Source organism: Scyliorhinus torazame, chromosome 3, assembly GCF_047496885.1.
Source record: "Scyliorhinus torazame isolate Kashiwa2021f chromosome 3, sScyTor2.1, whole genome shotgun sequence".
Classification (NCBI taxonomy): Eukaryota; Metazoa; Chordata; class Chondrichthyes; order Carcharhiniformes; family Scyliorhinidae; genus Scyliorhinus; species Scyliorhinus torazame.
Window position 1 is genome coordinate 374644674 of NC_092709.1, and position 15768 is coordinate 374660441.

The following is a 15768-nucleotide window of genomic DNA, read 5'->3' on the forward strand; positions in this document are numbered from 1 at the left end:
GTGTGGCCTAACTAAGGTTCTATAAAGCTGCAACATGACTTGCCAATTCTTATACTCAATGCCCCGGCCAATGAAGGCAAGCATGCCGTATGCCTTCTTGACTACCTTCTGCACCTGTGTTGCCCCTTTCAATGACCTGTGGACTTGTACTCCTAGATCTCTTTGACTTTCAATACTCTTGAGGGTTCTACCATTCACCGTATATTCCCTACCTGCATTAGACCTTCCAAAATGCATTACCTCATATTTGTCCGGATTAAACTCCATCTGCCATCTCTCTGCCCAAGTCTCCAAACAATCTAAATCCTGCTGTATCCTCCGACAGTCCTCATCGCTATCCGCAATTCCACCAACCTTTGTGTCGTCTGCAAACTTTCTAATCAGACCAGTTACATTTTCCTTCAAATCATTTATATATACTACAAAGAGCAAAGGTCCCAGCACTGATCCCTGTGGAACACGACTGGTCACAGCCCTCCAATTAGAAAAGCATCCTTCCATTGCTACTCTCTGCCTTCTATGGCCGAGCCAGTTCTGTATCTACCTTGCCAGCTCAGCCCTGATCCTGTGTGACTTCACCTTTTGTACTAGTCTACCATGAGGGACCTTGTCAAAGGCCTTACTGAAGTCCATATAGACAACATCCACTGCCCTACCTGCATCAATCATCTTAGTGACCTCCTCGAAAAACTCTATCAAGTTAGTGAGACACGACCTCCCCTTCACAAAACCGTGCTGCCTCTCACTAATACGTCCATTTGCTTCCAAATGTGACTAGATCCTGTCTCGAAGAATTCTCTCCAGTCAAAAGATGTGCGGGTTAGGTGGATTGGCCATGATAAATTGCCCTTAGTGCCCAAAATTGCCCTTAGTGTTGGGTGGGGTTAGTGTGTTATGGGGATAGGGTGGCGGTGTTGACCTTGGGTAGGGTGCTCTTTCCAAGAGCCGGTGCAGACTCGATGGGCCGAATGGCCTCCTTCTGCTCTGTAAATTCTATGATGATAATTTCCCTACCACTGAAGTAAGGCTCACCGGCCTGTAGTTCCCGGGATTATCCTTGCTACCCTTCTTAAACAGAGGAACAACATTGGCTATTCTCCAGTCCTCCGGTACATCCCCTGAAGACAGCGAGGATCCAAAGATTTCTGTCAAGGCCTCAGCAATTTCCTCTCCAGCCTCCTTCAGTATTCTGGGGTAGATCCCATCAGGCCCTGGGGACTTATCTACCTTAATATTTTTTAAGACACCCAACACCTCTTCTTTTTGGATCTCAATGTGACCCAGGCTATCTACACACCCTTCTCCAGACTCAACATCTACCAATTTCTTCTCTTTGGTGAATACTGATGCAAAGTATTCATTTAGTACCTCGCCCATTTCCTCTGGCTCCACACATAGATTCCCTTGCCTATCCTTCAGTGGGCCAACCCTTTCCCTGGCTACCCTTTTGCTTTTTATGTACGTGTAAAAAGCCTTGGGATTTTCCTTAACCCTATTTGCCAATGACTTTTCGTGACCCCTTCTAGCCCTCCTGACTCCTTGCTTAAGTTCCTTCCTACTTTCCTTATATTCCACGCAGGCTTCGTCTGTTCCCAGCCTTTTAGCCCTGACAAATGCCTCCTTTTTCTTTTTGACGAGGCCTACAATGTCTCTCGTCATCCAAGGTTCCCGAAAATTGCCGTATGTATCCTTCTTCCTCACAGGAACATGCCGGTCCTGAATTCCTTTCAACTGCCACTTGAAAGCCTCCCACATGTCAGATGCTGATTTGCCCTCAAACATCCGCCCCCAATCTATGTTCTTCAGTTCCCGCCTAATATTGTTATATTTAGCCTTCCCCCAATTTAGCACATTCATCCTAGGACCAATCTTATCCTTGTCCACCAGTACTTTAAAACTTACTGAATTGTGGTCACTGTTACCGAAATGCTCCCCTACTGAAACATCTACCACCTGGCCGGGCTCATTCCCCAATACCAGGTCCAGTACCGCCCCTTCCCTAGTTGGACTGACTACATATTGTTTTAAGAAGCCCTCCTGGATGCTCCTTACAAACTCCGCCCCGTCTAAGCCCCTGGCACTCAGTGAGTCCCAGTCAATATTGGGGAAGTTGAAGTCTCCCATCACCACAACACTGTTGTTTTTACTCTTTTCCAAAATCTGTCTACCTATCTGCTCCTCTATCTCCCGCTGGCTGTTGGGAGGCCTGTAGTAAACCCCCAACATTGTGACTGCACCCTTCTTATCCCTGATCTCTACCCATATAGCCTCACTGCCCACTGAGGTGTCCTCTCGCAGTACAGCTGTGATATTCTCCCGAACCAGTCGCGCAACCCCGCCTCCCCTTTTACATCCCCCTCTATCCCGCCTGAAACATCTAAATCCTGGAAAGTTTAGCTGCCAATCCTGCCCTTCCCTCATCCAGGTCTCTGTAATGGCAACAACATCATAGTTCCAAGTACTAATCCAAGCTCTAAGTTCATCTGCCTTACCCGTAATACTTCTTGCATTAAAACATACACACTTCAGGCCACCAGCCCCGCTGTGTTCAGCAACTTCTCCCTGTCTGCTCTGCCTCAGAGCCACACTGTCCCTATTCCCTAGTTCTCCCTCAATGCTCTCACCTTCTGACCTATTGCTCCCGTGCCCACCCCCCTGCCATACTAGTTTAAACCCTCCCGTGTGACACTAGCAAACTTCGCGGCCAGGATATTTATGCCTCTCCGGTTTAGATGCAACCCGTCCTTCTTATACAGGTCACACCTGCCCCGGAAGAGCTCCCAGTGGTCCAGATAATGGAAACCCTCCCTCCTACACCAGCTGTTTAGCCACGTGTTTAGCTGCTCTATCTTCCTATTTCTAGCCTCACTGGCACGTGGCACAGGGAGTAATCCCGAGATCACAACCCTCGAGGTCCTGTCTTTTAAGTTTGTGCCGAGCTCCCTGAACTCCTGCTGCAGGACCTCATGCCCCTTCCTGCCTATGTCGTTAGTACCAATATGTACAACGACCTCTGCCTGTTTGCTCTCCCCCTTCAGGATGCCCTCTACCCGTTCGGAAACATCCTGGACCCTGGCACCAGGGAGGCAACATACCATCCTGGAGTCTCTTTCACGTCCACAGAAGCGCCTATCTGTGCCCCTGACTATAGAGTCCCCTATTACTATTACTCTTCTGCGCTTTGACCCTCCCTTCTGAACATCAGAGCCAGCCGTGGTGCCACTGCTCTGGCTGCTGCTGTTTTCCCCTGATAGGCTATCCCCCCCGACAGTATCCAAAGGAGTATATCTGTTTGAGAGGGGGACAACCACAGGGGATTCCTGCACTGACTGCCTGCCCTTTCTGGTGGTCACCCATTTCTCTGCCTGCACCTTGGGTGTGACCACATCTACATAACTGCGATCTATGACGCTTTCCACCACCTGCATGCTCCTAAGTGCATCCAATTGCCGCTCCAGCCGAACCATGCGGTCTGTGAGGAGCTCCAGTTGGCTCCAGTGGAGAGTGAGGAAGCAAAGATCATCGCCAACAGCGCAGCAATCTCCTCCCTCGGTTCCTGCAGTAACCTTGGGTATATCGCGTCAGGCCCAGGGGACTTATCTATCCTGATGCTTTTCAAAGTTTCCAGCACATCCTCCTTCTTAATATCAACCTGTTTGAGTCCATTAACCTGGTTCACACTGTGCTCATGAGCAACAAGGTCCCTCTCGCTTGTGAATACTGAAGCAAAGTATTTATTTAGGGCCTCCACCATCTCCTCAGACTCGAGGCACAAGTTCCCTCCACTATCCATGATTGGCCCGACTCTCACTCTGATCATGCTCTTATTTCTCACATAAGTGTAGAATGCCTTGGCGTTTTCCCTAATCCTTCCCGCCAAGGTTTTTTCATGCCCCCTTCTAGCTCTCCTCAGTCAATTTTTGAGTTCCTTCCTGGCTACCTTGTAACCCTCTAGAGCCGTGTCAGATCCTTGCTTCCTCAACCTTATGTAAGCTTCCTTCTTCCTCTTGACTAGAAGTTCCACTTCTCTTGTAATCCAAGGCTCCTTCACCTTACCATTCCTTCCTCGTCTAAGTGGGATAAAACTATCCAGCACTCGCAGCAAGTGCGCCTTAAACAACCCCTACATTACTGATGTGCATTTCCCCAAGAACAATTGTTCCCACTTTATGCTCCTCAGCTCCTGTCTAACAGCAGCATAATTTCCCCTCCCCCAATTAAATACCTTCCCAGACTGTCTGTTCCTATCCCTCTCCATGACTATGGTAAAGGTCAAGGAGTTGTGGTCACTGTCACCGAAATGCTCTCCCACCGAGACATCTGACACCTGGCCTGGTTCGTTGCCGAGCACCATGTCCAATATGGCCTCCCCCCCCTAGTCGGCCTATCTACATATTGAGTCAGGAATCGTTCCTGTACACACCTGATAAAATCTGCGCCATCCAAACCATTTGCACTAAGGAGGTTCCAGTCAACATTAGGAAACTTGGAGTCACCCATGACAACAACTCTGATACTTCTGCACTTTTCCAAGATCTGCCCCCCAATCTGTTCCTCTATCTCTCTGCTACTATTGGGGGGTTGATAGAAAACTCCCAATAAAGTGACTGCTCCTTTCTTGTTTCTGACTTCCACCCATACTGACTCAGTAGTCAAATCCTCCTCAACTACCTCCTTTTCTGCAGCTGTGGTGCACTCCCTAATTAACAGTGCCACTCCCCGTCCTCTTTTACCTCCCTCCCTATTCTTCTGAAAACATCTAAATCCCGGAACATCTAACAACCATTCCTGCCCCTGTGAAATCCATGTCTCCGTCATGGCCACAACATCGTCGTTCCAAGTACTGATCAATACTCTTAAGTTCATCTCCCTTATTCCTGACACTCCTTTCATTGAAACAGGCGCACTTCAACCCATTCCACTGAGTCCAGCTTTGCTCTATCAACTGTCTATCCTTCCTCAGAGACTTGCTGCGTACTATTTCTGCCTGTTCAACAGCTACCCTATCCTCTGATCCATAGCTCTGGTTCCCATCCCCCTGCCAAACTAGTTTAAACCCTCCCGAAGAGCTCTCGCAAACCTCCCACCCAGGATATTGGTGCCCGTCCAGTTTAGGTGCAACCTGTCTTTCATGTATAGGCCCCACCTTCCCCAGAAGATATCCTAATGATCCACATATCTGAAGCCTTCCCTCCTGCACCAGCCAAGTAGCCACATGTTCACCTTCACTCGCTCTCTGTTCCTTGCCTCACTTGCACGTGGCATCGGTAGCAATCCTGAGATTACTCCTGTGCTTGTCCTGCTCTTTAGCTTCCAGCCAAACTCCCTAAAGTCACTTTTTAGATCCTGATCCCTTGTCTTAGCTATGTCGTTGGTGCCTATGTGCACCACGACTTCTGGTTGCTCCCCCTCCCCCTTAAGAATCCTGTAGACTCGATCCGAGACATCCCTGGCCCTGGCACCCGGGAGGCAACATTACCTTCTGGGAGGCTCGCTCGTGACCACAGAATCTGCTATCCATTCCCCTAACCATTGAGTCTCCTATCACTGTTGCTTTTCTATTCTCCCCCTTCCCTTCTGAGCCACAGAGCCAGACTCAGTGCCAGAGACCTGGCTGCTAGGGCCTTCCCCCGGTAGGTCATCCCCCCCAAACAGCATCCAAAAGGGTATACTTGTTTTGAAGGGGAACGGCCACGAGGGATCTCCGCATTGTCTGCCCGTTCGTTTTCCTTCCACTGACTGCAACCCAGCTACTCTTGTCCTGCACCTTGGGTGTGGCTACCTCCCTGTAACTCTTCTCTATCACCCTCTCTTCCTCCCGGATGATCTGAAGTTCATCCAGCTCCAGCTCCAGTTCCCTAACACGGTCTCCGAGGAGCTGGAGTTGGGTACAATTCCCGCAGGTGTAGTCCGCGGGGACACATGTGGTAGCCCTCATCTGCCACATTCTACAGGAGGAGCATGCAACTGCCCTCGCATCCATACCCTCTGATCTGAATTCCCAAAGAGATTTCAAGGGGGGAAAAAAGAAAAAAAAGAAAAGATTAAACACCTGTTAGGTCCTTTAAAAACATATATATATATATATACTGCTGCTACTCTCCCAAATGAACCCTCTAAAATTGGTAATTCTGTGAAATGATACAATGATAGCTTGCTGCCCCCAAAAATCAAAAACAAACAAAAAATAAAATTTAATCAAATTAAAAATTAAAAGTCCCCAAAACAAACAACTCTTACCTTACAGAATATAGAACATAGAACATAGAACAATACAGCGCAGTACAGGCCCTTCGGCCCACGATGTTGCACCGAAACAAAAGCCATCTAACCTACACGATGCCATTATCATCCATATGTTTATCCAATAAACTTCTAAATGCCCTCAATGTTGGCGAGTTCACTACTGTAGCAGGTAGGGCATTCCACGGCCTCACTACTCTTTGCGTAAAGAACCTACCTCTGACCTCTGTCCTATATCTATTACCCCTCAGTTTAAAGCTATGTCCCCTCGTGCCAGCCATTTCCATCCGCGGGAGAAGGCTCTCACTGTCCACCCTATCTAACCCCCTGATCATTTTGTATGCCTCTATTAAGTCTCCTCTTAACCTTCTTCTCTCCAACGAAAACAACCTCAAGTCCATCAGCCTTTCCTCATAAGATTTTCCCTCCATACCAGGCAACATCCTGGTAAATCTCCTCTGCACCCGCTCCAAAGCCTCCACGTCCTTCCTATAATGCGGTGACCAGAACTGTACGCAATACTCCAAATGCGGCCGAACCAGAGTTCTGTACAGCTGCAACATGACCTCCCGACTCCGGAACTCAATTCCTCTACCAATAAAGGCCAACACTCCATAGGCCTTCTTCACAACCCTATCAACCTGGGTGGCAACTTTCAGGGATCTATGTACATGGGCACCTAGATCCCTCTGCTCATCCACACTTTCAAGAACTTTACCATTAGCCAAATATTCCGCATTCCTGTTATTTCTTCCAAAGTGAATCACCTCACACTTCTCTACATTAAACTCCATTTGCCACCTCTCAGCCCAGCTCTGCATCTTATCTATGTCCCTCTGTAACCTGCTACATCCTTCCACACTATCGACAACACCACCGACTTTAGTATCGTCTGCAAATTTACTCACCCACCCTTCTGCGCCTTCCTCTAGGTCATTGATAAAAATGACAAACAGCAACGGCCCCAGAACAGATCCTTGTGGTACTCCACTTGTGACTGTACTCCATTCTGAACATTTCCCATCAACCACCACCCTCTGTCTTCTTTCAGCTAGCCAATTTCTGATCCACATCTCTAAATCACCCTCAATCCCCAGCCTCCGTATTTTCTGCAATAGCCTACCGTGGGGAACCTTATCAAACGCTTTGCTGAAATCCATATACACCACATCAACTGCTCTACCCTCATCTACCTGTTCAGTCACCTTCTCAAAGAACTCAATAAGGTTTGTGAGGCATGACCTACCCTTCACAAAGCCATGCTGACTATCCCTGATCATATTATTCCTATCTAGATGATTATAAATCTTGTCTCTTATAATCCCCTCCAAGACTTTACCCACTACAGACGTGAGGCTCACCGGTCTATAGTTGCCGGGGTTGTCTCTGCTCCCCTTTTTGAACAAAGGGACCACATTTGCTGTCCTCCAGTCCTCTGGCACTATTCCTGTAGCCAATGATGACATAAAAATCAAAGCCAAAGGTCCAGCAATCTCTTCCCTGGCCTCCCAGAGAATCCTAGGATAAATCCCATCAGGTCCCGGGGACTTATCTATTTTCAGCCTGTCCAGAATTGCCAACACCTCTTCCCTACGCACCTCAATGCCATCTATTCTATTAGCCTGCGGCTCCGCATTCTCCTCCACAACATTATCTTTTTCCTGAGTGAATACTGACGAAAAACATTCATTTAGTATCTCGCCTATCTCTTCAGACTCCACACACAATTTCCCATCCCTGTCCTTGACTGGTCCTACTCTTTCCCTAGTCATTCGCTTATTCCTGACATACCTATAGAAAGCTTTTGGGTTTTCCTTGATCCTTCCTGCCAAATACTTCTCATGTCCCCTCCTTGCTCGTCTTAGCTCTATCTTTAGATCCTTCCTCGCTACCTTGTAACTATCCATCGCCCCAACTGAAACTTCACACCTCATCTTCACATAGGCCTCCTTCTTCCTCTTAACAAGAGATTCCACTTTCTTGGTAAACCACGGTTCCCTCGCTCGACGCCTTCCTCCCTGCCTGACCGGTACATACTTATCAAGAACACGCAGTAGCTGATCCTTGAACAAGCCCCACTTATCCAGTGTGCCCAACACTTGCAGCCTACTTCTCCACCTTATCCCCCCCCCCCCAATTCACGTCTAATGGCATCATAATTGCCCTACCCCCAGCTATAACTCTTGCCCTGCGGTGTATACTTATCCCTTTCCATCCTTAACGTAAACGTCACCGAATTGTGGTCACTGTCCCCAAAGTGCTCTCCTACCTCCAAATCCAACACCTGGCCTGGTTCATTACCCAAAACCAAATCCAACGTGGCCTCACCTCTTGTTGGCCTGTCAACATATTGTTTCAGGAAACCCTCCTGCACACACTGTAAAAAAAGCGACCCATCTATTGTACTCGAACTATATCTTTTCCAGTCAATATTTGGAAAGTTAAAGTCTCCCATAATAACTACCCTGTTACTTTCGCTCTTATCCAGAATCATCTTCGCCATCCTTTCCTCTACATCCCTAGAACTATTAGGAGGCCTATAAAAAACTCCCAACAGGGTGACCTCTCCATTCCTGTTTCTAACTTCAGCCCATACTACCTTGGAAGAAGAGTCCCCATCTAGCATCCTCTCCGCCACCGTAATACTGCTCTTGACTAGCAGCGCCACACCTCCCCCTCTTTTGCCTCCTTCTCAGAGCTTACTAAAACACCTAAACCCCGGAACCTGCAACATCCATTCCTGTCCCTGCTCTATCCATGTCTCCGAAATGGCCACAACATCGAAGTCCCAGGTACCAACCCATGCTGCCAGTTCCCCTACCTTGTTTCGTATACTCCTGGCATTGAAGTAGACACACTTCAAACCACCTACCTGAACACTGGCCCCCTCCTGCGACGTCAAATCTGTGCTCCTGACCTCTATACTCTCATTCTCCCATACCCTAAAACTACAATCCAGGTTCCCATGCCCCTGCTGCATTAGTTTAAACCCCCCCCCCCCAAGAGCACTAACAAATCTCCCCCCAGGATATTTGTGCCCCTCAGGTTCAGATGTAGACCATCCTGTCTGTAGAGGTCCCACCTTCCCCAGAAAGAGCCCCAGTTATCCAGAAATCTGAATCCCTCCCGCCTGCACCATCCCTGTAGCCACGTGTTTAAATGCTCTCTCTCCCTATTCCTCATCTCACTATCACGTGGCACGGGCAACAACCCAGAGATAACAACTCTGTTTGTTCTAGTTCTGAGCTTCCATCCTAGCTCCCTGAAAGCCTGCCTGACATCCTTGTCCCCTTTCCTAACTATGTCGTTAGTGCCAATGTGGACCACGACTTGGGGCTGCTCCCCCTCCCCCCTAAGGACCCGGAAAACAAATATAGCTGTTAACCAACTGGAACTTCGCCCTCCGACTCTGCTCCCAGTCAGCTGCACTCGCTGTAAACTCCCGGCTCCCTTCACGCTCTTTGAGGAAATGAAATGAAAGAAGCACTTCGCTTCCTCCTCACCTAACCCCCTCAGTCACCAAATTCTCACTACAGCACTGAAATGCACCCAAATTCAGCACTCCCTCCATCACCAAACTCTCACTATAGCACTCAAATGCACCCAAATTTAGCACTCGTGCAAACACAGTCAGCACTGTGGCTGGCTCACCTTTTTACTGTGACTCAAGCCTCTGTAAACTGGCCTAATCCAATTAACTATTTAACAAGCTGCAAATTAACTAATTAACAATATATGCTCCTCTATCTCCCGCAGGCTGTTAGGAGGTCTGTAGTGAACCCCCAACATTGTGACAGCACCCTTCCTAAACCTGAGCTCTATCCAGATTGCCTCGCTGCCTGAACCCTCCGAGGTGTCCTCCCTCAGCATAGCTGTGATATTCTCCTTCACCAATAATGCAACTCCCTCACCGCTTTTACATCCCCCTCTATCCCGCTAGAAACATCTATATCCTGGAACATTTTACTCCCAATCCTGTCCTTCCCTTGACCAAGCCTCTGGAATAATAATAATCTCATAATCTTTATTAGTGTCACAAGTAGACTTACATTATTAATAATAATAATTATCGCTTATTGTCACAAGTAGGCTTCAATGAAGTTAATGTGAAAAGCCCCTAGTCACTGCATTCTGGCGCCTGTCTGGGGCTGCTGGTACAGGAATTGAACCTGCGCTGCTGGTCTTGTTCTGCATTACAAGCCAGCTGTTTAGCCCCCTGTGCTAAATCAACCCCTAACAGTGCAATGAAGCTATTGTCAAAATCCCCTAGTCGCCACATTCCGGCGCCTGTTCGGGGACACAGAGGCAGAATTCAGAATGTCCAATTCACCTAACAGCACGTCTTTCGGAACTTCTGGGAGAAAACCGGAGCACCCGGAGGAAACCCACGCAGACACGGGGAGAACGTGCAGACTTCGCACAGACAGTGACTTGCGATTGGAGTCTCTTTCACGCCCACAGAAGCGCCTATCCGTGCCCCTTACTAGTCCCCTATAACTATCGCTCTCCTGCACTTTGCCCTCCCCTGCTGAGCAACAGAGCCAGCCGTGATGCCACTGTTCAGGCTCCTGTTGTTTTCCCTGATAGGCTGTCCCCCCCAACAGTATCCAAAACGGTATACCTGTTAGAGAGGGGGACAGCCACAAGGGATTCCTGCACTGACCGCCTGCCCTTTCTAGCGGTAACCCATCTATCTGCCTGCACCTTGGTTGTGACCACGTCTCTATAACTCCTACCTATGATGCTTTCCGCCATCTGCATGCTCCTAAGTGCACCCAACTGCTGCTCTAACTGAACCACGCGGTCTGTGAGGAGCTGCCATTGTTTATACTTGCTGCAGATGTAGTCGATCGGAATGCTGGAAGCATCACAAATCTGCCACATCTCACAGTTGGAGCACTGCACCATGCTGAGTGACATTTCTCTCAAAAATTAAATGATTTAACAACATTTATTAAACTATTCCCGTCCCTTATTGCTGCAACTACCTGAGGTCGGTCATTATATCACTTACCTTCCCAGGAAACTCTCTGGATCTCTCCCTCTTTAAATATCAGGTCGGCTTCAACTTCATTTTCTGTTTCAGAAAAGAGAGAACACGCATGTTCACCATTCACACACTCACACCCAGAGACAGTCAGGCAGACACAAAGACACACATCAAGACACTGACACTCTCTCACACACACACATTCTCTCTCTCACACTCACACACACTCATTCTCTCACGCACTCACTCATTCTCTGTCACACTCACTCACTCTTCTCACACACTCTCTCTCACACACTCTCACAGACTTTCTCTCTGTCACTCTCTGACACACTGTCTCTCATACACACTTATTCTGTCTCACACTCACTCACTCTCTCTCACACTCTCCCTCACTCTCTCTCACACACACTCTCTCTCTCCCACTCTCTCTCTCATACACACACACACTCTCTCACACACACACTCTCTCTCTCACACACACACACTCTCTCCCACACACTTTATCTCTCTCACTCTCTCTCTCACACACTCTCTCACACTTTCTCTCTCTCTCTCTCTCACCCTGTCACATTCTTGTTATGTTCTTGTACAGAGACAATTACTGAGTCAGTGTACTAAACACACCTTGTTCAAGACTAGTTAATTTTATTACAGTATAATAAACTATAGATCAGAAACTAATGCTAACAAACTGGAACTAATACAAACACGACTGACAATGGTTCTCCTCAAGACTCCCCCCAGGCTACAGTGTCACGTGCTTCTACTTACCTGACATCTACTGGTCGGAGGCTATACATATTTACACACACACTTGTTAATGCAAATCACTACATCCCCTTTCCTTGAGATTTCAAAGAGAACATATTATACACTATTTTAGTAATTATTACATATGATAAGCGTAACGATGTATTTTATAACATGTAGTTATATTGTCTATTCACAGATTCAACCATTCCGGTTTCTTTCTGTTTCTCATTGATCGTCTCAACTTTAGTAAATCTGGTGAATCTGTGATTGTTCTGAACTTTTGTAGGTACATCTACCCTGACTGTATCATTGTCCGAACATCATTCTGTACATTGGCATTTAACCCGTTCACTGCTTGTGCCGGTTTCGATGAATGTAAACCTTCATATATATCCTCGCCTTGCTGTTCAGCAACAGTTTGTTTCACTGTTAGGAGTGCTCGTCCATTCCTCCTTAAAACCTGTCCTTGCTCATCTATCACAGTACAGGAAGTTGGACCTTTTTCCTGCAATACCTCAGCACGTTTTGATCAGCCATCAGGGTCCTCCACTCTCACCGTGTCATTCGGTTTCAAAGGTTTCAGACTCTTGGTAGACCTATCATAATATTCCTTTTGTTTCTTCTTCTGAGATTCCATTTGATCTCTTATCTTCTCATTTAGCATTTGCTTGATATGGCGTGGCAGAGTTGTTCATAGTTTCCAATTCGTCAACATTGCTTCTGGCACTGAACCACAATCTTATGGAGATATTCAATAACTTAGCAGTGCTAAATATGGATCATCTTGACTGTCCATAACCTTTTTCAGTAACTGCTTGACTATCTAAACCCCTTTTTCTGCTTTGCCATTTGTTTGCGGGTATAATGGACTTGACGTTACATGCTTAAAATCATATTGCCATGCAAATTCCTGCCATTCTTTACTGCTAAAGCACAGTCCATAATCACTGATTCCATGTTGTGCAAATGTTGTTTTTGTGTGCATGATTACACAATTTGCTGATGAGTTCAATATTGTGCTATCTCTGGATAATTTGAGTAATAATCTACCACTACCAAATCAAGATAGAATAAGTCTGTCCCAAACTTTTGCCAAGGAACTGACACAATTTCACCCATTTCCAGCGGTTCCTTTGCTTGTCGATATGGATGTCATTGACAAGTGGTACACTTTTCCACCATGTTCTGTACGTCTTTGTTTATCCCCGGCCAATATACAGTGTTTCGCATGCTTTGCTCGCCTTTATCGATTCCAAGGTGACCCTCATAAATCTTTGCGGTATCTCCTTGTGTAGAGACTGTGGCATTACGATTCACTATTGCCTCAGTAACAACCCAGTTGCTACACTTCGCTCTGATTGTATGTGATGATGTTTACAACATGAAGCTTTCGGCCATCCATTGTTGAGATTATGGATCACCAATTGTAATACTTCATCCTTCTCTGTTCCTTCAACAATCAGTTTTAACTTTGTATCCGACACTGGTAGTGTTTCCATGATCATCTCTACATGAAGCTGTACATCCTCTTCAGTAGCTCTGGACAACACATCTGCGTCTGCAATGCGCTTGACCGGTGTATAGATTCATTCAGCGTCATGTCTCTGAAGTTTAATAATCAGACATTGAATACGAGGAGACATCATAGAACATAGAGTGCAGAAGGAGGCCATTCGGCCCATCGAGTCTGCACCGACCCATTGAAGCCCTCACTTCCACCCTATCCCCACAACCCATTAACCCCTCCTGACCTTTATCGTCACTAAGGACAATGTATCATGGCCAATTCACCTAATCTGCACGTCTTTGGGCTGTGGGAGGAAACCGGAGCACCCGGAGGAAACCCACGTGCACACGGGGAGAACATGCAGAGTCCGCACAGACAGTGACCCAAGCCGGGAATCAAACCTGGGACCTGCCGCTGTGAAGCCACAGTGCTATCCACTTGTGCTACCGTGCTGCCCTATATCTCAATAAGGTTTTTCTTCACCATGGGAACCAGTGTTCTGTGATCTGTCTCGACAATGAAGGTAGGTAAACCATGCATGTAGCTGTGGAATTTCTCTAATCCATAGAGTCATAGATGTTTACAGCATGGAAACAGGCCCTTCGGCCCAGCTTGTCCATGCCACCCAGTTTCTATCACTAAGCTAGTCCCACTTGCCCGCTTGTGGCCCATATCCCTCTATACCCACCCTGCCCATGTAACTGTCTATCTGCTTTTTAAAGGAAAACATTGTACCCGCCTCTACCACTGCCCCTGGCAGCTCGTTCCAGATGCCGTTGACTAACACTAGACATTCTTTTTCTATTTGAGCATAACGACATTCAGATTGTGTCATTGATCTGGATGTATATGCGACTGGTTTACAATCAATACCATTTTCCTGTTACAGCAAAACTGCACCAAGACCGTCCTTCCATGCATCTGTTGAAATATTGGTATTTTTTATTGGATTGGTAAATGTTAAAACTGGAGTTGTAGTTAGAGCTGTTTTTAATGTGACCCACTCTTGTTCATGTCTGTCTGTCCAAGTAAAGTTAGTCACTGTTTCCAGGACTTCTCAGAGACAGGCTGTCTTTGCTGAAAGATTGGGGATGAACTTTCCAATGACGTTGATCATGCCCAGTATGCTCAGTAATCCCTTTTTGTCTATTGGTCGAGGCATATTTATGATAACTTGTATCTTCATGTCATCAGGCTCTATTCCTTGAACAGATAATCTGTCTCCTGGGAACGTTATATTGTTTACATCAAACTGACATTTGGCCTTATTGAGTCATAGCCCATTTCTTCTGATAGTTTGTAATACCCTAATTATCCCGTCATTGTTCATAACTTCATTAGTTCATAAGATACAGGAGCAGAATTAAGCCAATCGGCCGATCGATTCTGCTCCGCCATTCTATCATGTCTGATATGTTCCTCATCTGCTACGTACTGTAGTGATCTCTGTATATGTAAATATATGATTAGTTAATGTGAAGTCAGTACAGTCAGATGATCACTAGATGGCAACACTAACAGGGAGTATATAAGCAAGCTCAAGCAGTTTACCCGCTCTTCTCTTTGTGTGTATTGTAGCTGGAGGATAGAAGTGTGACCAACTCAGAGTGTAGTGCATTATCTTTATTGTCCATTTAGTTAATACTACTACTAGTCAAAGTATTAAAGTAAAGAACTCACAAGTATATTATTTTGTACTCAATAAATCATTTTTCATCAACTGGAAGACTTCAAGTTAAGTATAACTTGGCAAGGCAAATGTGTAGCATATATATGACACCCCTGTAATATAACATGGTACCAGGTAAAAACAAAGCTTTAAGAACATTCGTAGTAATATTAGAAAAGAAAAGAAAAAGTTCCAATACCGACTGTTCGACTGCGGAAGTCTTCGCAGCAAACGGATCCTCGACAACAAATCGATTCGATGGACCACGTTCACACTCCACGGCAGCTGAAAACTGCCGGTAACATAAATTTAAATTGGAAACTATTTAAACAACAGTTCCAACTCTATTTGGAAGCTCATGGCTTAAATACAGCCTCTGAAGCTGGAAGAATAGCACTGCGACTGTCAATGGCAGGTCAGCAAGCTGCAGAAATATATAATTCATTTATTTACGCTGAAGGCGAACATAAAAGCAGATTTGGTGTGATTATCTCGAAGTTTGAATACCACTGCAAGATGCAGACAAATGAAACACTGGAGCGTTTCAGGTTTCATAAACGATTAGAGAAAAATGGTGAACCATCACAAGCTTTGTCACCGACT

At 46.4% G+C, this 15768-nt stretch overlaps 1 protein-coding gene across 1 annotated transcript in view; it reads right to left on the bottom strand.

Moving 5' to 3' along the window:
- LOC140409373 (galectin-3-binding protein-like) overlaps positions 1-15241 on the bottom strand; it is a 377423-nt gene extending 362182 nt beyond the window's left edge. The window contains exons 1-2 of the mRNA XM_072497818.1: positions 15177-15241; positions 11258-11320 (exon numbers count right to left, since the gene is read on the bottom strand). The gene's annotated coding sequence lies outside the window, so the exon portion shown is untranslated. The remainder of the gene's footprint in view (positions 1-11257; positions 11321-15176) is intronic.
- Between the last annotated feature and the right edge of the window lie 527 nt (positions 15242-15768).